Source organism: Euprymna scolopes, chromosome 16, assembly GCF_053919585.1.
Source record: "Euprymna scolopes isolate OS-2025 chromosome 16, ASM5391958v1, whole genome shotgun sequence".
In the NCBI taxonomy this organism is placed as follows: Eukaryota; Metazoa; Mollusca; class Cephalopoda; order Sepiida; family Sepiolidae; genus Euprymna; species Euprymna scolopes.
The window spans coordinates 8,040,322-8,068,208 of NC_136497.1; positions in this window are offsets into that span (position 1 = coordinate 8,040,322).

The window sequence follows — 27,887 nt, forward strand, 5'->3', positions numbered from 1 at the left end:
TGTTTGGGATATGTTGTTTGTTTCAATTGAGAAAGGAAACTTTAATTTATACAATTCGATGTTATAGATCACAAGTTTTATTACAATAAACATTGTGTTCTTTAATTATCAACCAAGTATATTTATTGATAAAAAGAGAAAAGTAATGGAAATGTTTATTATAATTTATCAATATTAAATTGTTATCATGAAAAACCAATGGAAAGCGTGAATGTTATTTGGTGTTTTTGAAAAACAGCTACCAATGATTGTAACCAGTGATTTTTGTGTATGCTAACAGTGCAAATGTGGTGGTGAAATGAATTTATGTTTATTCTTCACAATATAAAATATATACACAAAACTAAAACATAGTTTACGGTTAGTTAATGATAAGTTTAGGTTAGAGAATTAAGCAAAATTATAGATACCTATTGTTATAAAGCACCAATTCATGTTTGGTATATCAATCTACATGTTCCTTGTTGAAGGAAATTGGCAAAAAATTGTTAGTCAAATGTTGATCAAATATTATAAGTTTGTGTGATATGCATGAAACGTGTAGAATATGATCTGCTCTCATGCTGAAAGCAAGTAGAGAAACATTGTGAAAAAATGATGTTAAGCTAAGCTAAGCAAACGACCAGTGAATGGAAATGTTTATTATAATGTATCAAGATGAACATATTATCATGAAAAAGCAAATCGAAATAGTGATAGTTATTTGGTGCTTATACGAAACAGGTATCAAGTATTGTCACCAGTGATTTTATTGATCTTAACAGTGCATGTCACTAAAAATAATGATGGTAGCGAAATTAAGTTTTGTTAATTCTACCCAATATAAAATATATACGCAAAACAAAGTAAACAAACTTACAGGTTAGTTAATGATGAGTTTAGGTTCGAGAAATAAGCAAAGGAAAAGAAAAAAAAGGTACATGTGTTTATATTGTGTAAAATGTTAGTCTGTAAATATTTCAAACTATCAACACTGGTATGTGTAAATCCTAGATACCTATTGTCATAAAGTACCACTTCTTGTTTGATATATCACTCTACATGTTCCCTGCACCATCCCAGATAGGTAAATGAGTGTCCACAAAATGAAATAAAACATAGTACTGGAAATAAAATAAAATAAGAATATGTCTGAAAAGAAATAAATGCTGTTTACTATACAAAAAGTTGTTTTCAAGTGTCAGATGGAATTGAATCTTATACAATGTTGGTGGATTATGAAATTGCATGAATGAAATAACATTGGAGAAATAAGAAAAAAGTTTATATATACAATATTTACAAATATAAGATAAAAGGTGAAGAAGGGCCAAGTTTAATTTTTAGAATTGGATGTTATAGATCACAAGTTTTATTACAATAAACATTGTGTTCTCTAATTATCAACCAAGTATATTTATTGATAAAAAAAGAAAAGTAATGGACATGTTTATTATAATTTATCAATATTAAATTGTTATCATGAAAAACCAATGGAAAGCGTGTTGGTTATTTGGTGTTCATAAGAAAAAACATCATGGGTTGTCACCAGTGATTTTATGTATGCTAACATTTCGCTGCAAATGTGGTAGCGAAATGTCTTTTTGGTTATTCTACACAAAATAAAATATATACACAAAACAAAGTAAAAGAAATGTCAGGGTTAGTTAATGATAAGCTTAGTACCAAGAAATAAGTACAGAAAAAGGAAAAGAAAGATACATTTGTTGATATTGTGTCGATTGGTGAATTTGTTGGTTTATTTTGTTTTATGACATATCAACACTATATCAGGTTATTTCATGCCAAATCTAGTGACATTTTTTTTTCCTAGAATATATTTGTTTATTTAATGTTGGTTTCTATTTAACTCATAATTGGGACCTAACAGGTACTACCACTCCAGATCAGAGTGGACCTGGTAGCAATAGCAATTAAATAGTGGCTTCACACTTCACAAAGCCCCACGTTTGGATACAGTTTATGGTCATATCCAGGACCTGGTGAATTTGTAAATAATTGAAACGATCAACACTGGCGAGTTAGAATTCTGCATACCTATTGTTATAAAGTACCAATTTATGTTTTACATATCACTCCACAACGTTGCTGCAGAATCCAGACAGTTGAAAGAGTCTCCAGAAACTGAAAAACTATTTAGTACTCTTAAATAAAATAACATGCATAAAGAAATCCTAATATAAGACCATAGATGAAAAAGCAATAAAAATTTTGTGTGGAATCAAGTGAAAACAGTTTCTTTGTCAAAGAAATTGCATGAAGATTCTCAGAGACTTTTCCTTCCTCGTTCCCTTCCCTTTTGGTGGAAGGAAACTTTCACAGTGGCTCAGAAGGTGGGCTGAGCACACTTCCTACAAAGGTGGGATGGGTAAATTTCTTTTTCATTTGGTTGCCTGGAGGACAGGCTTAGCCCCCCCCCCAAAAAAAGGTTGGAGCCGGGGAACTTCTCCTCCCAGAAGGGGGAGGGGGGCCCGGGAAGGCTTCTCTTCCCATATTTTTTGTTTTGTGTAAGGTTGATCTCTTTCCGAAGGGAGTAAGAGGATATCCCTCTCTTAGGAGGAGAGCGAAGGCTCCCTGGGCCTCCCATCCTCCTTCTGAGAGAAGTTCCCCGGCTTCCACATTCATTGCTCAGCCCGCCCTCCAGGCAATCAGAGTCTGATTGTCTGCTGTATATAAAAAGGCGATTTTAGCTTGTCAGGCTGTATGCTCTGCGTTGACCATTTTTCTTCCATCTGTTGACCTTCCCTCCCTGCTACGCAGATTAGGGAAGGGCTGAAGGGGTGATTTGCTTTTATTTTTTACCCCTCGGTATAGGGAGGTGACTGATCATCCAACCAACTAAGGGGATGGGGCAGGAAGTCTACCCTCTCCTGCCTTAGGTAGGGAGTATTTTTTCTTTTTAAGTTTGCCCGGAGGGGAGATGGGCAACCTCCCTGCACTTGGGGACGGGGGGTCATGACCTTATTCGCACGGAGGAAATAGGGGTCTGAAGTAAACTTGAGTGTAGTGTAAACCTGTTTATTAGACCAGCTTGCTATAGCTCTCTTTATCTTTTTAAGTTTTGCCATCTGATGATGTGTATAAAAAGGCTCTTTTAGTTTCCCAGGGTGTATACCCTCCGTTGACCATTTATGTTTAAGAGTTTTCCTTGCCCCTTCTCTGCTCCAGAATGGGAAGGGAGCTCTTTCCAACTGTATCGGGTGGGGCGGCTTTCTTTTATGGTTATGTGGGGAGCCTTACCATGTTTGTGTGATATGCATGAAACATGTGTAGAATTTGATCTGCTCTCATGCTGAAAGCAAGTAGAGAAACATTGTGAAAAAATGATGTAAACCTAAGCTAAGCAAACGACCAGTCAATGGAAATGTTTATTATAATGTATCAACAATAACACATTATCATAGTTATTTGGTGCTTATACGAAACAGGTATCAGGGATTGTCACCAGTGATTTTATTTATGTAAACAGTGAATGTCACTACAAATAATGATGGTAGCGAAATTAAGTTTTGTTTATTCTACCTAATATAAAGTATATACACAAAACAAAGTAAACATCTGCTGAATTTGATATTAAGCAGCAAAATATTTCAAAGCATAAAAATGTGAAACATAACATGAATACTTTCCGTTGTCACTTGAAAACATTGGTCTTGGTAGGCAGTTTATTAGATGCTGAAATAGTGGTCTTGGTATGGTGTGCTTAATATTATTGTATGCAAAATTTAAAAACACAAAAGAGGGTACAATCAATATTGAAAAAGTAACATCTGTCACAGAAAATAGTAATTTATAAATATCAAAAGAAATATTATTCTGTACTTAAAATGTTAAAATTACTGTTAACAATAATTTAAAATGGTGATCAGGATGAGTCCAACAACTTAGTCCTTGAGCTTTCTTATTGGTCATAGTAAAAATAAATTGTAGTCTTTCAAGTTTGTTGGTCGCATTGGGATTCTTGGAATGTATCAACAGATTCCTGCATATGAATCTTTGTTAATTTCACACAATACAAAATATATATACAAAACAAAGTAAAGCATAGTATAGGGTTAGTTAAGTCCTCTAATTATCAACCAACTATTGCTAAAAAGAGAAAAACACTGGAAATGTTTCTTATAATGTATCAATATTGAATTGTTCTCATGAAACACAAATCGAAATAGTGATAGTTATTTGGCGCTTATAAGAAACAGGTATCAGGGATTTTGGTGTATCAGATGTTTTTACAGTGAACTTTACTTTCAAGAAACAAATTGGTAGGCAATGACATAGGCTAAGAATCTTAGACAAAATATATTCAAATGAAAAAAAATGTTGAACACTTATAACTTTGTATGGACTCTCAAAAACATTTGTAAAAAATGTGTAAACAAATGAAAAAAAAATGATCCGCTCCACTTGATGACATCAAGCACAGTAATATTTTAGTGAAGAAAATATGAAATTGATGTTCAGTGATTAGTTTGGATGAATGAGAAAATGTAATTGTTTGATGCATAAAAAATAACTCATTTGCTGTATTTGATATTAAGCAGCAAAATATAGTGATTTGAATATTTAGGAAAACAAATCAAACTAGATTATGTAAAAAAAACAAATCAAACCAGATTATGTAAAAAAAAAAAGATGAAATTAGAAAATATATATTTTCTGCTTATGAGTTTTGCCAATCAAAATTTTGTGGCAGAAATTGGGTGATTACCAAGTAATTTTATTTTGGCAAAATTCTTAAATTATTTCAATGTTTATTATAATTTCTAATTAGTGACTTGTTATCATCAAAATCCGCCCCAAAGAGTGTCCTTTCTTTTATTAGGTATCAGAATAGGTATCCAGATTTCTACTTCTATACAAATGTGATATTGTAGTACAGTAAATGTCAAATTGTTTTTCAAGTATTAGTTTGTAACGTTTGTACTGACTTCATCAGATGTCATGTAAGGAACTGAAATCTATTTAAGACGTTATCTGAAGTGTTTTCATTTTGGTAGATCATGTGTGATTACACTGTAGTAATTGCGCTGATAGCATGTTAACTACAAATGACAAAAGTGAAATCAATTTCTGATTCAGCTACACAATATAAACTAAAGGAAATCAAATTTGCAAAATAAAAGAAAAATGTAGTTATGGGTTAGTTTGGAGTTAGAATAAAAAGCCAACAAAACAGTTAGTTTGTATTGTGTGGATTGTTTAATTAACTTTGTTCATTTCTGATAGTATTGAGAGTGGTCAATGAAGACCTTAATTTCTGACAAAATACTATAATTTTCTTGGATACCCATTCGTAAAAAGTACCTTTTTTGTGAAAAAAAGAACACTCCCCAGATCACCTTCACCACCTAAAACACAAAAACAAAAATATCTTTATTCTTCAAATATTGTGCACATTGTTAATGTAAAAAACAGATCCGCACCACTTGGTGAAATCAAGAACAGTAATATTTATTAAAGAAAATATATAATTGATTTTCAGTAATTAGTTTGAATGAATATCAGAAAATGTAATTGTTTGATGCATAAGAAAGAACTGACTGTTTCTAATTTCGTTTCCTTTTAATTTCATTTTTGTCCAATCCAATCTGAAGGAGGCGGGTGGTATACCCTGCGTTGTACAGTTATTTTTAAGACTCTCTCCAACATGTATGTAACGCAAAGGGTTTTTCCATGGCGCATTTCGCATTCTTTTCCTTCTGGGAAAAGTTTCGTAATCATGTCTGAATGATAAGTCAGAATTGTTAATGTTGGCTCAGTGTTTTATTCTTATAATCTGTTGAACAAAGAATCAATCAGACTGTCTGTGTGTGTCGGTGTATATGAGAAGTTTATTTTAGATCCCCAGGGGTTAGACCGTGTGTGGACCATGTATTTTTAAGAATTTTCCTTTCTCGTTCCCTTCCCATCTTGGGGAAGGAAACTTTTTTTTATGGTGGCTCAGAAGGTTTGCTGAGCACTCTTCCCACAAAGGTGGGATGGGTAAATTTTTTTTTATTTGGTTGACTAGAGGGCGGGCTGAGCACTCCCAAAAAGGTAGGAGGGCTTAGCCCGCCCTCAAGGCAAATAGTCTGACTGTCTGCCTTATATAAAAAGGCGATTCTAGCTGGTCAGGAGGTATGACCTGCGTTGACTATTTTTCCTCCACCTGTTGACCTTCCCTCCCTGTAAGAGGGAGCCGTGCTACGCAGATTAGGGAAGGGCAGAAGGGGTGATTTGGTTTTTTTTACCCCTCGCTATAGGGAGGTGGCAGTCATCCAACCAAAGAAGGGGATCAAGCAGGGAGCATTCTCTCTCCTGCATTAGGGAGGGGGTTCTTTTCTTTTTAAGTGTGCCCGTTTTAATAATAAACACATTTTATTATTTTAAATATTAATATTTATTTTTAATAATAAACACATTTTATTTTAATATTAATATCTATTTTTAATAATAAACACATTTTATTATTTTAAATATAAATATTTATTTTTAATAATAAACACATTTAATTTTAAATATTAATATTTATTTATAATAATAAACACATTTTATTCTACTTTAAATATTAATATTTATTTTTAATAATAAAAACATTTTTATTTGAATATTAATATTTATTTTTAATAATAAACACATTTTTATTTTAATATTAATATTTATTTTTAATAATGAACACATTTTATAATTTTAAATACTATTATTTATTTTTAATAATAAACACATTTTATTTTATTTTTAATATTAATATTTATTTTTAATAATAAACACCTTTTATTATTTTAAATGTTAATATTTATTTTTACTAATAAACACTTATTATTTTATTTTAAATATTAATATTTATTTTTACTAATAAACACATGTTATTTTATTTTAAATATTAATATTTATTTTTAATAATAAACACATTTTATTATTTAAAATATTAATATATATTTTAATAATAAACACATTTTATTATTTTAAATATTAATATATATTTTTAATAATAAACCCATTTTATTATTTTAAATATTAATATATATTTTACTAATCAACATATTTTATTATTTTAAATATTAATATTTATTTTTAATAATAAACATTTTATAATTTTAAATAATAATATTTATATTCATTAATAAGCACATTTTATTTTATATTAAATATTAATATTTATTTTTATTAATGAACACATATTATTATTTTAAATATTAATAATTATTTTTAATAATAAACACATGTATTTTATTTCAATATGCATAAACATTAACGTTGTAATGTAAAAAGAAAATGCTATTAAAAATTATAAAAAAAGGTAAAAAAAAACAATTCCGAAAACATGGAAACAAAATATTTGTACCCAAAAAGTATTAGCATATGAGTTAAATAAATAACTGTTGCCAGAAGTATTTGTAATAAAGTGTATTGTAAAATTCCAAAAATATTAGCATATGAAATAAATAAATAAATGTTATTAAGTTCTATAAATAAAAAGAAAGCAGTCAATATAACTCCTCGAAAAATGTAAGTCAAGCCCTAATTTTTTTTTCAAATAAAGGAGCAAGGATCAAGGTTCCATAAAAAAAAGAAAAAACAAATAACGTGGTTTAAAAAAAAGGTTTTAAACTTCATTAGTTATTTACTATCGGGTTACGAAATTAAGTATTTACTTTTTAATAGACACTTAAAAATTGGGATGGGGGGGTCGTGAATTAAAAAAAAACGAATGTCTAAAATATTATATTCGATTTATTGGAAAGAACATAAAATTTCACATTGACCCTTAAAATCTCGTAAAAATAGAATCAATAGAAAAATTTTGATAGATTTTAAAAATTAAAAAATTGAAAAATATTGAGTTTTAAAATTGAAAAATATTGAGTTCGGAAAATTCATTACTGTTTAATAAAAATATTTGGGTTTGTATTACTGTACACATAGATTCAAAAAAGTTGTCAAAAGACAAATATATAACAAATAAATGTTATCAAAGGCAAGATAAGTTACTTTTCTATCAAACTGGATATATTTTTTGTGTTTTTATTCAATGTAACATATTTATTCAGCTCGAAAAACATACAGTGTTTACCGATGTATTCGAAAAATCAAGATAGCGTCTCACACCCTCTTTAACACCGTAATTTTAATATGTTTAATATTAATATTTATTTAATAAACACATAGTTTAATTTTTATATTTTTAATAATAATAATGTGAAAGCCTTTAAACTGTCGAATATGATTTTTAGTATACTGTAATTTTCGTGTACATAAGCGTCCTCACACTGATACCCACCCCTCCCCCTTCAAGGTTTACAGAGTTATAAAGTAAAGACAAAATGGCTAAAGTTTTGTCATATAAAAAGAAAATGCTAATAAAAAGTATATAATAAAGTTTTAAAAAAAATTTCGAAAACATGGAAACAAAATATTTTTACAAAAAAATAGTGGCCGAAACGTCGTGAAAAAAAAACAATAAAAGATAAAAAAAACAACTAATAAAGATGAGAATAATAGTCCGAAATAAAAATAAATTACTATTCGCATTATTGTTTGCTCATGTGAGTGAAAAAGTAAAGCTATTCAGCGATATAGAAATTTAATTGACTTACTGACAAAGTAATGTTCAAACGAAGGTCAATTTTTATATAGTTTTAAAAGTAAAATCAAAAACACACCGACTGGTTTTAAAGAGGGTGATAGAGAAAGTGTGTGTGAGAGAGAGAGAGAGAGAGGGGGAAGAGAAAGCGGTGTATAGTGTATAGTGAAGTTAGTTCCTTTTCGAATAATAAATTTTTTTTATTAATGAAAAATCGAATCAGCACAAAAATTAAGTGTTCCCATAGTAACCAAAAGCGGTGTATAGTGAAGTTAGTTCCTTTTAGATTCGCCATTAGTGGACGTTGACGTCACGTCACGTGACATGACTAAGCGTTTTTAAACGAATAGAAAAATAGAAAGAGGGTGATAGAGAAAGTGAGAGAGAGAGAGTAAGTGTGAGAGAGAGACGGTGTTGGTTTTACTCCTCCCCCCTTCCAGCTTAAGAGGTATGAGGTCACGTGGTAATATACAAAATGGCTAATTATTTTATTACATAAATATTATGATATTTTTATTATCGTCTAATATTTTGAAAGCTGAATTTTTTTATTCCTGTACATTTTTTCCTGACATTTTTCGTTAAAACTCTTGTATAAATAATATTTTTAACCAGCTAATCACGATGGAAACATTGTCATAAAGTTTAATAATTTTTGCAAAGTATCGGAGAAAGAACTTGTTATTTACAATTGTTCGCCATTAGTGGACGTTGACGTCACGTCACGTGACATGACTAAGCGTTTTTTTTTTACGTATGAATTACATTGGATCATTCAAGAATTACGTAATAAAAAGCATTACAATGACAGGTTTTTTTGGGCCCCTCTTGGAGATAACTGATACGTTTACCCCCTTCTCCTCGTCCGTTTGACGTAAAATTTCGATATTTGTCATCCGGGATATGGGGCTTCGATATTTATCAAGTCTGGTTGTGTCTTTCAAATGTTTTAGCGTTACATACAAACATACAAACTCACAGACTTTGAGATTTATATATATAGAAGATGAAATCATAGAATGATTCGACAATTATACATAGTGAAATCACAGAACAATTCGACAATTATGCATTGTGACATCATAGAACAATTCGACAGTTATACATAATGAAATTATGGAACGATTCGACAATTATAAATAGTAAAATTATAGAACGATTCGACACTTATGCATAACGAAGGCAAAGTACGATTCGACAATTATACATAGGGAAATCATAGAACGGTTCGACAATTATACATAGTGACATCATAGAACTATTCGACAAGTATACATTGTAAAATAATATAAAGATTCGACAATAATACATAGTTAAATCATACAACGAGTCGACCATTATACATAATTAAATCATAGAACGATTCAACAATTACACATAAAAAATCAAAGAACGATTCGATAATTATACATAGTGAAACCAGAGAACAATTCAACAATTATATATAGTGAAATCATAGAAAGATGCGACAATTATACATAGTTAAATCATACAACGAGCCAGCAATTATACATAGTGGAATCATAAAAACAATTCAGCAATTATACATAGTGATATCATAGAACGATTCGACAATACATAATGAAATCATAGAAGGATTCCCATTATACACAGTGAAATTATCGAACAATTCCACAATTATACATGTGAAATCATAGAAACATTGGACAATTATACATATTGAAATCATAGAACGATTCGACAGTTATACATAATAAAATCATATACGATTCGACGATTATGAATAGTAAAATTATAGAACAATTCGCAATTATAAATAGCGACATCATAGTACCATTCGACAATTATACATAGTTAAATCATACAACGAGTCGACAATTATACATAATGAAATCATAGAACGATTCGACAATTATACATAGTAAAATCATAGACCAATTCGGCAATTATGAATAGTGACATCATAGAACAATTCGACAGTTATACATATTGAAATAATAGAACGAGTCGACAATTATAAATAATGAAATCATAGAACCGTTCGACAATTATAAATAGTGAAATCATAGAAAGATTCGACAATTATAAATAGTGAAATAATAAAACGATTCGAACCTTATACATAGTGACATCATAGAACAGTTCGATAGTTATACATATTTAAATCATAGAATGATTCGACAGCCATACATATTGAAGTCATAGTATGATTCGACAATTATAAATAATGAAATCATACAACAATTCGACACTTTTACATAATGGAATCATAGAACGATTCAACAATTATACATAGTGAAATAATAGAGCGATTCGATAATTATACATAGTAAAATCATAAAACGATTCGACAATTATAAATAGTGAAATCATAAAACGATTAGACAATTATACATAGTAAAATCATAAATCGATTCGATAATTATACATAGTTAACTAATAAAACGATTCGACAATTATAAATAGTGAAATCATAAAACGATTAGATAATTATATATAGTAAAATCATAAAACGATTCGACAATTATACATAGTTAAATCATAGAACGATTCGACAATTATAAATAGTTAAATCATAAAACGATTCGACAATTATAAATAGTTAAATCATAAAACGATTCGACAATTATAAATAGTTAAATCATAGAACGATTCGACAATTATAAATAGTTAAATCATAGAACGATTGGACAATTATACATAGTGAAATCATAAAACGAATCGACAATTATAAATAGTTAAATAATAGAACGATTGGACAATTATAAATAGTTAAATCATAGAACGATTCGACAATTATAAATAGTTAAATCATAGAACGATTGGACAATTATACATAGTGAAATCATAAAACGATTCGACAATTATACATAATGAAATCATACAACGATTCGACAATTATAAATAGTTAAATCATAGAACGATTGGAGAATTATACATAGTGAAATCATAAAACGATTCGACAATCATACATAGTTAAATCATAGAACGATTCGACAATTATAAATAGTTAAATCATAAAAAGATTCGACAATTATACATAATGAAATCATAAAACGATTCGACAATTATAAATAGTAAAATCAAAGAACGATTGGACAATTATACATAGTTAAATCATAGAACGATTCGACAATTATAAATAGTTAAATCATAAAACGATTCGACAATTATACATAATGAAATCATACAACGATTCGACAATTATAAATAGTAAAATCATAGAACGATTGGACAATTATACATAGTTAAATCATAAAACGATTCGACAATTATAAATAGTTAAATCATAAAACGATTCGACAATCATACATAATGAAATCATACAACGATTCGACAATTATAAATAGTTAAATCATAGAACGAATCGACAATTATACATAGTTAAATCATAGAACGATTACACGATTATAAATAGTTAAATCATAAAACGATTCGACAATTATACATAGTGAAATCATAAAACGATTCGTCATTAATAAATAGTTAAATAATAAAACGATTCGACAATTATACATAGTTAAATCATAAAACGATTCAACAATTATACATAGTAAAATCAGAAAACGATTCGACAATTATAAATAGTTAAATCATAAAACGATTCGACAATTATACATTATGAAATCATAGAACGATTGGACAATTATACATTGTTAAATCATAGAACGATTGGACAATTATACATAGTTAAATCATATAACGATTGGACAATTATACATAGTTTAATCATAAAACGATTAGACAATTATACATAGTAAAATCATGAAACGAGTCGACAATTATAAATAGTGAAATAATAAAACGATTAGACAATTATACATAGTAAAATCATGAATCGATTCAATAATTATACATAGTTAACTCATAAAACGATTCGACAATTATAAATAGTGAAATCATAAAACGATTAGACAATTATACATAGTAAAATCATAAAACGATTCGACAATTATACATAGTTAAATCATAGAACGATTGGACAATTATACATAGTTAAATCATAGAATGATTCGACAATTATACATAGTTAAATCATAAAACGATTCGACAATTATACATAATGACATCATAGAACGATTAAACAATTATAAATAGTTAAATCATAGAACGATTGGACAATATTACATAGTTAAATCATACAACGATTGGACAATTATACATAGTTAAATCATAGAACGATTGGACAATTATACATAGTTAAATCATAAAACGATTCGACAATTATACATAGTGAAATTATAAAACGATTCGACAATTATACATAGTAAAATCATAAAACGATTCGACAATTATACATAGTTAAATCATAGAACGATTCGACAATTATACATAGTTAAATCATAAAACGATTGGACAATTATACATAGTTTAATCATAAAACGATTAGACAATTATACATAGTAAAATCATGAAACGAGTCGACAATTATAAATAGTGAAATCATAAAACGATTAGACAATTATACATAGTGAAATCATAGAACGATTCGACAATTATACATAGTAAAATAATAAAACGAATCGACAATTATAAATAGTGAAATCATAAAACGATTAGACAATTATACATAGTGAAATCATAAAACGATTAGACAATTATATACAGTGAAATCATAAAACGATTAGACAATTAGACATAGTAAAATCATAAAACGATTGGACAATTATACATAGTTAAATCATAGAACGATTGGACAATTATACATAGTTAAATCATAGAACGATTAGACAATTATACATAGTTACATCATAAACCGATTCGACAATTATACATAGTTTAATCATAAAACGATTCGACAATTATACATAGTGAAATCATAAAACGATTCGACAATTATAAATAACTAAATCATAAAACGATTCGACAATTATACATAGTTAAATCATAAAACGATTCGACAATTATACATAGTTAAATCATAGAACGATTCGACAATTATACATAGTGAAATCATAGAACGATTGGACAATTATACATAGTTTAATCATAAAACGATTAGAAAATTATGCATAGTAAAATCATAAAACGAGTCGACAATTATAAATAGTGAAATCATAAAACGATTAGACAATTATACATAGTAAAATCATGAATCGATTCGATAATTATACATAGTTAACTCATAAAACGATTCGACAATTATAAATAGTGAAATCATAAAACGATTCGACAATTATACATAGTGAAATCATAAAACGATTAGACAATTATACATAGTGAAATCATAAAACGATTCGACAATTATACATAGTTAAATCATAGAACGATTGGACAATTATACATAGTTAAATCATAGAACGATTAGACAATTATACATAGGTAAATCATAAAACGATTGGACAATTATACAGAGTTTAATCATAGAACGATTAGACAATTATAAATAGTTAAATAATGCAACGATTCGACAATTATAAATAGTTAAATCATAGAACGATTCGACAATTATACATAGTGAAATCATAAAACGATTAGACAATTATACATAGTGAAATCATAAAACGATTCGACAATTATACATAGTTAAATCATAGAACGATTGGACAATTATACATAGTTAAATAATAGAACGATTAGACAATTATACATAGTTTAATCATAAAACGATTCGACAATTATACATAGTTAAATCATAGAACGATTAGACAATTATACATAGTAAAATCATAAAACGATTCGACAATTATACATAGTTAAGTCATACAACGATTAGACAATTATACATAGTTAAATCATAAAACGATTCGACAATTATACATAGTTTAATCATAGAACGATTGGACAATTATACATAGTGAAATCATAGAACGATTGGACAATTATACATAGTGAAATTATAGAACGATTGGACAATTATACATAGTGAAATTATAAAACGATTCGACAATTATACATAGTTAAATGATAGAACGATTCGACAATTATACATAGTTAAGTCATACAACGATTAGACAATTATACATAGTTCAATCATAGAACGATTGGACAATTATACATAGTTAAATCATAGAACGATTGGACAATTATACATAGTGAAATCATAGAACGATTGGACAATTATACATAGTCAAATCATAGAACGATTGGACAATTATACATAGTTAAATCATAAAACGATTCGACAATTATACATAGTGAAATCATAAAACGATTCGACAATTATACATAGTTAAATCATTAAACGATTCGACAATTATACATAGTGAAATCATAAAACGATTCGACAATTATACATAGTTAAATCATAGAACGATTCGACAATTATACATAGTGAAATTATAAATCGATTAGACCATAATACATAGTGAAATCATAAAACGATTGGACAATTATACATAGTTAAATCATAGAACGATTGGACAATTATACATAGTTTAATCATAGAACGATTCGACAATTATACATAGTGAAATCATAGAACGATTGGACAATTATACATAGTTAAATCATAAAACGATTCGACAATTATACATAGTGAAATCATTAAACGATGCGACAATTATACATAGTTAAATCATAGAACGATTCGACAATTATACATAGTGAAATTATAAATCGATTAGACAATTATACATAGTGAAATCATAAAACGATTCGACAATTATACATAGTTAAATCATAGAACGATTGGACAATTATGCATAGTGAAATCATAAAACGATTCGACAATTATACATAGTGAAATCATAAAACGATTAGACAATTATACATTGTTAAATCATAAAACGATTCGACAATTATACATAGTTAAATCATTGAACGATTGGACAATTATACATAGTGAAATCATAGAACGATTGGACAATTATACATAGTTAATCATACAACGAGTCGACAATTGTACATAGTGAAATCATACAACGAGTCGACAATTATACATAGTGAAATCATACAACGAGTCGACAATTATACATAGTTAAATCATACAACGAGTCGACAATTATACATAATGAAGTCATATAACGATGGGACAATTATACATAGTGAAATCATAGAACGATTTGACAATTATACATAAAAAACCAAAGAACGATTAGACAATTATACATAGTTAAATCATACAACGATTCGACAATTATACATAGTTAAATCATACAACGAGTCGACAATTATACATAGTTAAATCATACAACGAGTCGACAATTATACATAATGAAGTCATATAACGATTGGACAATTATATAATAGTGAACTCATATAACGATTGGACAATAGTACATAGTGAAATCATAGAACGATTGGACAATTATACATAGTAAAATCATAGAACGATTGGACAATTATACATAGTGAAATCATACAACGAGTCGACAATTATACATAGTGAAATCATACAACGAGTCGACAATTATACATAGTTAAATCATACAACGAGTCGACAATTATACATAATGAAGTCATATAACGATAGGACAATTATACATAGTGAAATCATAGAACGATTGGACAATTATACATAAAAAACCAAAGAACGATTAGACAATTATACATAGTTAAATCATACAACGATTCGACAATTATACATAGTTAAATCATACAACGAGTCGACAATTATACATAGTTAAATCATACAACGAGTCGACAATTTACATAATGAAGTCATATAACGATTGGACAATTATACATAGTGAAATCATATAACGATTGGACAATTATACATAAAAAACCAAAGAACGATTAGACAATTATACATAGTTAAATCATACAACGAGTCGACAATTATACATAATGAAGTCATATAACGATTGGACAATTATACATAGTGAAATCATATAACGATTGGACAATTATACATAAAAAACCAAAGAACGATTAGACAATTATACATAGTTAAATCATACAACGATTCGACAATTATACATAGTTAAATCATACAACGAGTCGACAATTATACATAGTTAAATCATACAACGAGTCGACAATTATACATAGTGAAATCATAGAACGATTCGACAATTATACATAGTGAAATCATATAACGATTCGACAATTATACATAGTTAAATCATACAACGAGTCGACAATTATACATAGTTAAATCATACAACGAGTCGACAATTATACATAATGAAGTCATATAACGATTAGACAATTATACATAGTGAAATCATAGAACGATTTGACAATTATACATAGTGACATTGAAAAAAAAAACACGGACTTAAAGCTTAAGCGGCAAGAGAAAGTAGATACAAAGGAAAGCGAAAATTAATTAACAGAATGAGAGAGAAGGATTAAATAATTAATAACATCACAATTGAAGAAAAGGAAGTATATTATCAAAATAAGAATATGAAAAGACATACACCTTGGTTTCTATTTATTTTACTTATAAAAAGTTATTCGTTCCTATTTTTAAAAATCTGCTTTATAGCAGCTTATTGCCTATTTTTTTTTGTATATTTCATTTTTTTGTTCTTTTCTTCGTTTCATCTCTCCTTACTTGCTTATTTTTTTATCCTTATTTTGACCTTCGTTTTTTTTTTATATTTCATGTTTTAATCTGTTTTTTCTTGTTTTCTGCATTTTACCTTCGTAGCATAATATTCACTATATTTATTTCTCCCTTCTTTTTATTCTTTTTGCTTTTTATTCTATACGTTCTGTTTTACTTTCTAGTTTGTACATGCATTTCTCCTGTTGATTCCTCTCACGTTTATTATATACTTCTTGCATTTTTATAGGATTGTATAGACGCTTTAGCTATATCACAGTTATAACACTTATAATTACCGAAGTGTGCTCTATTAGTTGTTATGAAGGGTTTCAATTAACGATAATAGCAGCTGAAGGTGTCACGTAATACAGTTACCAATCGGCAAACGGTTGCATAACATTCTTTAAACACTTAATCCTGGTATTAAAACACAACAGTGTTTAAAGACTTCCCAGCGTTTGAGCTTTTACCGAGAGCCGATCATTTTTGCGACCACCAAATCATTTATTCTCTGTGCTGTAAAAACAAGTGGAACAAGGGAAGTTTTTGTTAAATTTGAAGATGAGAATCGATTATTCGCATTATTTAGATAATTCGAACTACTGTTCATTCCTTCAGTGACATATTCACAACATATAGGTCGATGTGACCACTGATTTTCAGGCGTACCTTGGCGAACTAAAGAATCTTTCTGTTGGAATTAGGAATATGTACGCTATTTATACACGTTCCGGCAGCCACAGCTCGATAGAAGGCCTAAATAATTCGCCAGTATATTTTATGTACTCCTCCTAAACGAGGATTGAACTTTGAACTATCAGAAGAAAGTCATTAAACAAGTTAATTTTTCGAATCATCCTTACCACTGCGCAAGTTCCCTCGAGTCTGACAAGACACACCCGAAGAAAGTCGGAAGTTTCATTGACTGAAACGTCGTGAACGGGACACTTAAGATTGGTAATGTAGTCCAAAGAATTAAAATAATACTTGGGGAAATCTTACTCATTACAAGAACTATATAAGCTATTACAAAATGATCTGTTCTTTTTTTAATTCACACTCTTTTATAGAAAATTAAAATAAAATTTTGTCTTATGCAATCCAAATTTAAACCTAGCATTTTTATGATCTATGCAAATGCACGTGATTTGTTATCTTCAAAATGCTCTATACTTCTTCTTTTTCCTGCATATACATGTCAGTGATACATATTGTCTGGATCCAGGAATCTGGTTATGTTTCTTAATACAGATTTTTATGTTATTTCTTTCAATCAATCATCTTGCTAGCGTCTAAAACAGAGACAAACTTATAAAAAGCAAAAATAAATTTTCGTTTACATACCCTCTACACATACACACACACGCACACACAAACACACACACACGCACCGACGCACACACATATACTTATAAATATATATATATATATATATATATATATATTATTCCAAGTAAAGAATATTTAAAACGTGAATTATGGCTAGATTTATGCAAACGTGCTGAATAAAAGTTAAAAAGAAATTGTTGTTACATAATGTAGCAGAATTGAACACCAACAATAGGGAAAATGATTACGTGGTGAAAGTAATGAAGAAAGTGACTTACACAAACGTGTGCGCCTTTCTCTTTCCTGTCGGTGAAGGAATGAAAGAAAAAAGAAAGACAGTATCTTAGTAAGCTCAGTAATATACATATGACATTAATTTGCATGAGAGAATAAAAACTGTTATGAAAAGGAACGAGTTTTGAAGCACTTAGTTTATCGACAGCTGAAAAAAAGTGACGGTGGAAATTACAGTTGAATTTATTCGTGGGGATGCCGGAGTCCGAAGAATAATTTTTTACATTTAATTTCCTTTTCCTTTTATCGCTCAAGCATTTGGCTTATCCACGAGTTCAGTGGCGTGGCAACATGTACTCAAATAATTGAATTGTAGGGGGATCTAGAGTTGACTTTTGAGCTGTGCTGGAAAGACAAGGTTGAGCGAGTTCTGCCACTACGATTGAAAGGTGTGGCTCGTTAAACATATCGACAACTTCCGGAAGAACCACGGAATGATATTGACGAAATCAACCGTGTCCTTATAAAAGCTTACGGAACAGATTCATTTGCTACCTTAGAATGATTCTCCACTAGCCAACTTTGCCTTAAGATAAGTTGTTCACAATGCTGGATGGAAAGTGTCTTCATTAATAGACTACCATGCCACATCAGACGACTTCAGCGGTCGTAAATAAGGATGGATATCCTATCGTTTAAAGAGCTACTCGAAAGAGCGCGGGGCGCTGCAGTGCAACCTAGACGGGCCTCGTATGTACCAACACGTTGCGGAAGTAGCTACGTTACCTGCTTCAGATGTGAGGGCCCGAACTATTTAGGCAGAAACTGCATGCACGCGACAGTGGCAGTAACCAGAGAGAGATAAACCATACGCTGATATTCCTACAACAAAATAGGGCACCAAGCAAGAGAATGTTCGAGAAACAAAAATGGGGACGAGACGTCAGCGCCATTCTCTCTTTATTTGTGATAGAACTCGTTGTTAATGACACGACACACATAGCACTGGAGATGCTTGATACTTCTGATCTTTCGTGACTGGATCAGTGTGTAAACCTTGGAGACAGCTTGCATCGGAAGTTCTAAAAGTCGACGGTGAAGTCCCCGGTACCAATAATGTCAGGACTATAACATTGGTATTAGAAGACGCAGGTCCTTGTGAAAGTTGATGTTCTGGTCACGAACACACTGTTGTTGGGCTTTCATATGGAGATCGGAATATAAATAATAAAAAATGTTATATTTAAATGTTATAACCGTGGGGTCGTCCGATGAGTTACGCTGTACCTTCAAGCGTTGAACCGTCCGAATTTTTGTTTTGGGGGTGCTGGCTGTTGCTATAACTTGGCTTAGTTGAGAGCATTAGTTGTACAGCGGCGCATTTTCGATGTGCCACAATCAGACAGGATAGAGACTCATCGCTCCTAGGATTTGTACACAACTGGCCAACTAGTGGTTGGTCTGCAACAAAAAAACGTTTTTAACACGGAAATGGAATCATGTCGTTATTTCTAGGGCATCAATTGTATCATCCCACCATGTATATTCATGTAAATACATATTTATTCACAGAATTCGTACAATGATACAAATATAAATGCATACACATATAAATGTGTATATATGTGTATATCATAGTTTTAATATGATTCTATGTATATATGTATATATATATTTGTATTTTGTACGCATTCTCTATATCTATATCTATATCTATATCTATATCTATATATAGAGTATTTTAAAGTACATTGTAAACATTATTTTTATATTAGTGACATTATGTTTATAATAAGAGACACTAGTGTTTAATGCTTACGCAAAGATCAGTCTAAAACATGATTACTTCAAATGAAAGTAACCTTTGATATTGCGAGGTTGCTCTTTACCTCAAGACGGCCGGCAATTATACAAAAATGAGGGAAATTAAATGCCTATAAATGACAAGTCAGATGGCACGTATAGTCTGGGGAATCAAGTATATGTAATATCATATTTGTAAGCATTAATCATTGTGTAGTTCATTTTCTTAATACCACTTTAGCTAATGATACATGCGAGCCTTTCCATAAATTCAATCACGAGTTCTTTACATATATACTTACTCCAATCATTCACCTGTTATTAAACCATCGATCACTCCTTCCATTTCTTAAAGAATTAATAAACTACTTTAGAATGAAGAGCCATTCAATGAATATATGTCATACTATAATTACGCTCAATATAAATCATGGTATAAAGAAGAATCAATTTTAGCAAATCTAGTAATGATACACATAACTAATAATAGGATTATGAAAAAGAGAATTAAGAAGGAAATGATAAAGCTTGTAAGAATATTAATTAAATTGCAATTACATAACACAAATGAGTTAATCGCCAATCTATCAAAAACAATGAATAAAGAAAAATGGAAAAGGGTCTGTAATATAGTTACTTCGTAATATAGTCAACAAGTTCGCTCATATATCTAAAAAGTAGAGACATTTCCAGAGATAACAAAGTAAGTAGCGCTTTGATAGGAATACAATTAATTTTTTTCAGCTACAAAAAACTAGGTGCTTCCATAATAGTACATCATAACACTATCTACGGGGTGCTTGTTTAAAATTATACTAAGAAGATTAGACTGTGTCACTCTTATCGGACTGGTTTCAGGGTACCGTATTAACAGGTTGTGTGGCTGCTGTATTTCGGCTAACAGCCCAGATGTCCTAATTCTTTAGTAGTGCTTAGAGCGGCTTCTCTATCTGTATAATAGCGGGCTGGTTGCAGCGCCATGTCGCGCATGGAAGGGGACCCTAGACTCATCTCCAGTGGACATTCCCGAGGTCACATTCCTGTGGACGAAGAGTCGGCTGATTATTTACCTTTTTTAAAATTCAATTTTCACCCCAAACAAGGCACAGTGCCACTTTGAAGTAGGAGGCTACTATCGGGGACATGCAGGGCTATTATGAAGGGAGATCAGTAGCAATATGTCTGTTCACATTACACTTAAACGTCCAAGGATGGAATACCGCTGCCATATCTAAGCAGGAGCTGCAAAAAACAGCATATCCTGCCTTGACAAAGTACAAAATAGACTTCGTGGCTTAGTGGGGGATGCCCTTTTCTCTACCCTGCAACGTCTCTCCCACAGAAGAGACGTTGCGAGCCTGTCCTTGTTTTATCGTTATTTCCATGACAGGGTACTCGTCTGAACTCCAATCTCTGGTCTCCCCTCGCCAATCTTTCACGAAAAACACCCGTCTAGCCGAATCCACTGTGAAAAGTTTCCCCCACTCTTTATCTGTGCCTAAATCAAAACGTGGATTCCATGAACAAAGCTTCTTTCTTAGAACTGCACGCCTGTGGAACTCTGTTCCATCTGCCTGCTTCCCACCGGACTACAACTTGGATGTCTTCAAGTCCAATGTTAACAAATTCCTAATGAACTGCCCCCTTAAGTAAACATTTCATCAAATCTCCAAACTAACGTATATACTTGCAATAACCCTTATCCCTGAGTGGCTTCCGGGCCTTGATAAGTGGTGATCACTGTGTAAAAAAACAAAAACAAAAAAAACTTGTCTATTACAATTACGATTTATCACGGTTGTTTATGGGTTTTCAGGATGCATGAGTGTTATTCGTTTTTTTTTTATTTTAATCATTACATGTTTCTGGACTAGATTTTCTTTTAAATTCTTCGTAACCACATTACAAGTTACCTGGCATATGCGATTGTGTCTGATATGTAGCTCTAATTATTGGACGTTTTCCTGTTTATTTATCAAATTAAATTTACTTTCTCTCTGTGCATAAAAGACTACGTAAATTTCACGAGTCGATTTTTTCACACTGTTCAGCTATAATCGTTTGAAATATAAAATGTTCTTTCTAAGAGAGGAAGTATTTGCCTGAGTATTTATATTAATAAATAGGCATATTTTCGGTAGATTTGCGTGAATTCTTTCACCGTTATTATCAGAAATGATGTGGTCTTATTTGTTGCACATTTACTCACGCGGTCATATTTACAATGTTTAAAAGCAAAACCTTTCCCCCGAGTTTCGCCAAGTACATTCACTTATTTACGTTTTTTTTTATCTGTTGGAGTTTTCTTATGCAATTTCACGGTACTGCATTTCTTGAATAACCAAAACCAATTTACGAGCAGAAATAAGAAACGTGGACATATATTAACATAACAACTAATCATAATAAAATCAGTTGCTTAATGATTAATTTTATTTTTACATGTTTTTAAACATTCCCCTGCTTGTATTCGAAACATAATAAATATGACAACGTGTTCGTTTCTATTCTTTCACTCTTTTGTTGAATTTCAAAGATTGAAATATTGCTCTTTCTTCATTATTTATCAACTGCGTTGTTTTTTCTTTCTGTCTTTTATAATGGGTCATAATAAAAGACAAATCACAAAACACTTATAAATGCTCTGTTTTTTTCGTTTTCTTATTATTAATGCTTCTATGTCATCTTCTTCTTCTTCTTCTTCTTCTTCTTCCATTCCCTCTCATTATAATTTTAATTATTATTGTTACTACTGATTCTTCATCTCGTTGGGGTTTTTTTTTATATTATTAGTGTAAGTATGAGTAATGGTCGTGTTGTGATGCTTAGCAGAGATTAGTGATACGATACTATGTTTCTGTATTATTTAATTTAGTATTATTGTGTCTGCAAAATCACATATTTCATCTTTTCCTATTTTTTTGTTGTTGACGGTTTCCGATTCAAGTTAATTATAAATTAATAATAATAATAATAATAATAATAATAATAATAATAATAATAATAATAATAATAATAATAATTGGAGGATAACAAGTTTGCTCAGATTTCTAATGACCAATTCTATAGATAATCTTTGCAAATGACTTTGCGTTATCATCATAGCCGCATACCATTGATACATCATTAGCTTTATCTTGTATGATATGTATGCATTGTTATTGCTGTATAGTTTCTGTCTTTTTATTTATTCAAATTTCTTCTCGCCTTTTTTTGTTATTCCGAAGTCTTCCTAGTGTGCATACAATTATTAAAGTTTTAGTGACATTCCTCATTTTATCACGATTATTTGTGTTATTTCTACTTCCTAGGAGTTCTCACATAAGTGACCATAAGCGGTTATTTCCCTACAACTGTCGATAGTGTACCCTGGAGTCTGGATGACAACAAGTCTCTCCAGATTTCCAATACCTTCCTCCTCTTTTGATTACCTTTACACATTGATTTCTTCTTGGAAATAACCAGTGGGTTCTACTGGAATTGGGGTAGCAACCAGCTTCAAAAAAGTTCCAGTCTTTTCGCACTCATCTCGTGGTATTCTATCCTCGTTGACGATTTACGGCTATTTGGTGTGGTTCTTGTCTATACGATATTGTTTTTATTTGGAGAGAGTCGTAGTTCAAGTTGTGGTTTCAGGGTTTTTTTTTCCATGTGCTGTTCATCTGTCTTTTTTTTATTTCTGTGATAGTTTGCATATGCCCGGTTATATGTCGTTCATGTGATTCAGTCCTCGCATCTGATGGGATCCCTTTCAGCTGTGTAACATTATTGTATGTTGTTTTAGACCTCTTGCTTCCTTTTTTTTTTAATTAGTCTTTTTAAGAATTATTTTATGCAGATGCTTCTTCCCCTAGTATTAATAATATTTTGTTCATATTTCTGTGTCCGTTCTTTTGCAAGTTCTGAATATGTGTTTTTATTTTTATTTTTTGTGTGTTTGTCTATTTTATCCTCAACTGTGAACTGGTGGGACCACAAAATCTACAACTCAGTCATTTCCTTTCTTTGTTTTAAATTATTATGAGGTTTTGTTGTCTTACTTTAATGGTTTTATTTGTTTGTCTTGAAGATTAAATGGTTTTCTTTTACCAGCTATGTCTCTGGGGTGGGCTTAATAAATTTGTCTGCGTGTTAGATGTGCAATTATTTTCAGAGTCTCTAATTTACTTCTATTGTTGCAACTTGTGGATAGGAGCTGCCAAGAGTATATTCTTCTGACTTGACACTATTAAAACCGGCTTTAAATTCAATAACTGTCAACAATTTACCTTACTCTCTTTCTGTGCCTAAAACACTACGAAAATCCCATGAATAAAGTTTCTTGCTTAGAACTGTCTGTCAATGAAAGAGAACATTATGGAGCTGCTTCCCAGCAGACTATAACACGGTTCTTTTAAACTCTAATGTAAGTAAGTACTTGTTAAGAAACCCTCTTATATAATTGAAACCTACCAAAGTTAGGCTTTATCAGGCTGCTGTTCACCTGACAATTATCAACTCTTATTCTGGATTGGGCTTTGGTCTTTAATAAACATTAAGCCCACTAGAAAAATGGAAAAATAAAGAAAATTTTAACATGAGACGTCATAAATCAGAATCCCATAGGGCATTATTCAAAGTATGTATTCATGGATATACGTTTACGAATACGAATGAATAGCGCGAAGTGAAGATTACACAACATGAATTGTTAAAGTAAGCTAAGCGTCTGATAACAGACTAATGGAATGAGAATTCTTCCCGTTGTATTTTTAAGAAAAAAATTATTTATCAAATTTAATTTTTCGGTTAGCGTACGTATGTAAGACAATATGCGTTTTATTCAGTAGTAAAATGTAAGAATGAAACATTATCATTACTTGTGCTATTTACTCACTAAGGGTTTTCACACAAGTCATAATCAAAGATTTCTTTCTGAGATCAACTTCTGGTTTTCTCTGGAGTCTAGTGACAACCAGTCTCCTCAGATTTACAGTACTCTCCACCTCTTTCGAAAAACTTTGCAGATGAATTTGCGCTATCGCAACAACTGCTTACCATTGATTTCTCATTGGCAGTGATTATTGACCCCTACTGGAATTTGGGTGCCAATAAGTCTCATCAAGGTCCCAGTCCACTTTGTTCTCAACCATCGGAGATCTGGTTAGTGCTTTCACTCCTCGATCTTTCCATCCTCCTTAGCTCTCCTCGATTATTTGGTGTGGGCCAGTTTATAGTGACACGCACACAAACAAGAAAACATGGGAAAGGCAGCGGCGCAAGTGGGTTAAGTTCCAATTATACAGTTTCACATTTCATGATTCCATGTGATATCCCTTTCTGTTTTACATATGTAGCAGTCTCGTCATGTCTTGCTTGTACATGTAACGTATGTGTATTAGTTTCCGCATTCTTTAATATTTCAGTCGTTTTAATTATTGCCTTTGAATCAAATTTCTCCCATTCTTTTTTCAAAGTTACTCGGTATTGGTCCTAGTGCTATCTTGACTTTCTTCATCTTTCATATTCCTTTGGGCTATTTTGCCAGTTTCATGTATTTTTTCCGCTTCTCCGTTACCGTTATCTTGAATCTTTGGCCTGCTGCAACAGTAAAATCTACAATCTGGCAAGACTTCTCCTTCTTGTTGACAATTATGACATCAGGTCTTCTTGCTTGGATGAGTTTAGTCTTTCGTATACTCCTGTCCCGAATATATTTTTGACTTCCATTTTCAAGTATTGCTGCCGGTTTGTGGTTGTATCATTTGTCTGAGTGTTCAAGATGCATTTGTCTGCATAATTCTCAGCGTACTAAATCGTGTCTATTCTTATATTCTTTTTGAGTTAGTTTGATGCATTCGATTTTTATGCGGTTCATTGTTTCGCTGCTTTGTCATTATTATTATTATTATTATTATTATTATTATTATTATTATTATTATTATTTAGCAATTTTCACATAACCTGTCATCAGTTGCTCTGCTCTTGTTTGTTATGATAAAATTATTCAAAAGTTACTTATGTTTATACTGTTACGATTTGTATCTGTCCGTCTTCAGTGTTCTCCTTTTTATAGCTCTTGCTTTAATTGTTCTTGTTTTTACTGTTGTTGTTATTGTACTTCTTCTGTTTCTTTATCTTCTTCTTATTTTTATCATTTACTCATTACTAGTTTTAATATAGACCATAATCGAATATTTCTCTCGGCCAACAGGATGCGGTGTTCCTGAAGGCTACGTGAAAAATTATCCACAAATTTCTGGTACTTTCCAACTTTTTTTTATAATCAATACAAATGAATTTGCATTATCGCAAAAACCGTTTACTATTGATTTCTCACTAGCAACGACCATTGGTGTTAATTTTGATTTTGGGTCGCAACGTCCAAGTCGACTTTGTATTCATCCGATGGATGTTTGATTAGTGCGTTTCCTTCTCAGTAGTAACTCTCAAATAGGCTATGATCATGCACATCACATCTTTTTATGAGTCGGAATTTCTTTGGTCTTTCCTAATAATATTGTAATTGCATCGATTTCCAATTTGACATCTATTTTTATTTCATATTTTATTATTTTTGTTGCTCGTGTCGTTTTTGATGGCACTAATTATCCTCTTTGCAATTTGTGAAAATTATTTTTATACTTTTATAATTGCATCACATATTATCTTTTAATCCAATTCTATATAGTTATTCTACATGAGCATCGTGATTCTTCATGGTTTCTTGATGAATTTATTTGTCCTTTTCATTCATCCAGTTTATAAAGTATCCTTAGTAGTTCACTGAGAAGGATTATTATTCGTGTAATTTGATATGAATGTATCCGTAAACATAGTCTAACATTTAATTCATGAAATCGAACTGGATTTATCCGTCTTAAAAGAATGCTCATCATATTTTAATATTTTATCTGAATTCTCATCTCGAAATATTATGCTTTGATGATAAAACCTCTGTACTTCGTTTATTTTGCGAGATTTGAATCAACGGTATTGACAATACTCTGTCTCTGATGAATTATCATGTAAAATTGTCAATGAGAAGCCCATAACATTGTAGCTTTCGTACTTTCCAGTGTTGCTCTATGCTTATAGCATGATCAGTTTAATGCGACTACAAAGAAGCACTAAAGACACAAATGCCGTGGCAGATGTCAGTCAACGTTATCATGTGACGCCATCTATTAGTCCTCCCCTCTAAACATTTTTAATGGCGATTTTAATTGAAGTATGGTGGTGAAAGTTCCCAGAGTGGCATAGTTTGTTTCAGAAACACTTTCGAAGATTAAGTAGTATAATCTTCTGCTATCTTTCTGAAACAGTGTCCGGAAATAATTGAATATCAACACTAAAACATGGAGATTTTAAATAAGTATGTCTTTAATCGGAATTGTACTATCACTATCTTATATTGTTCTATTTAGTTTACAATAATATCTCAAACTAATGAAATATATTTTAATGTTTAAATGTAATATGTCCTTTTGTCATAATGTCGGCCTCCTAGGCATCAACTCCACTTTTGGTCAAAGCCGTGTAGTATATGTTTGCTATATTTACTATTTACCCAGGCAT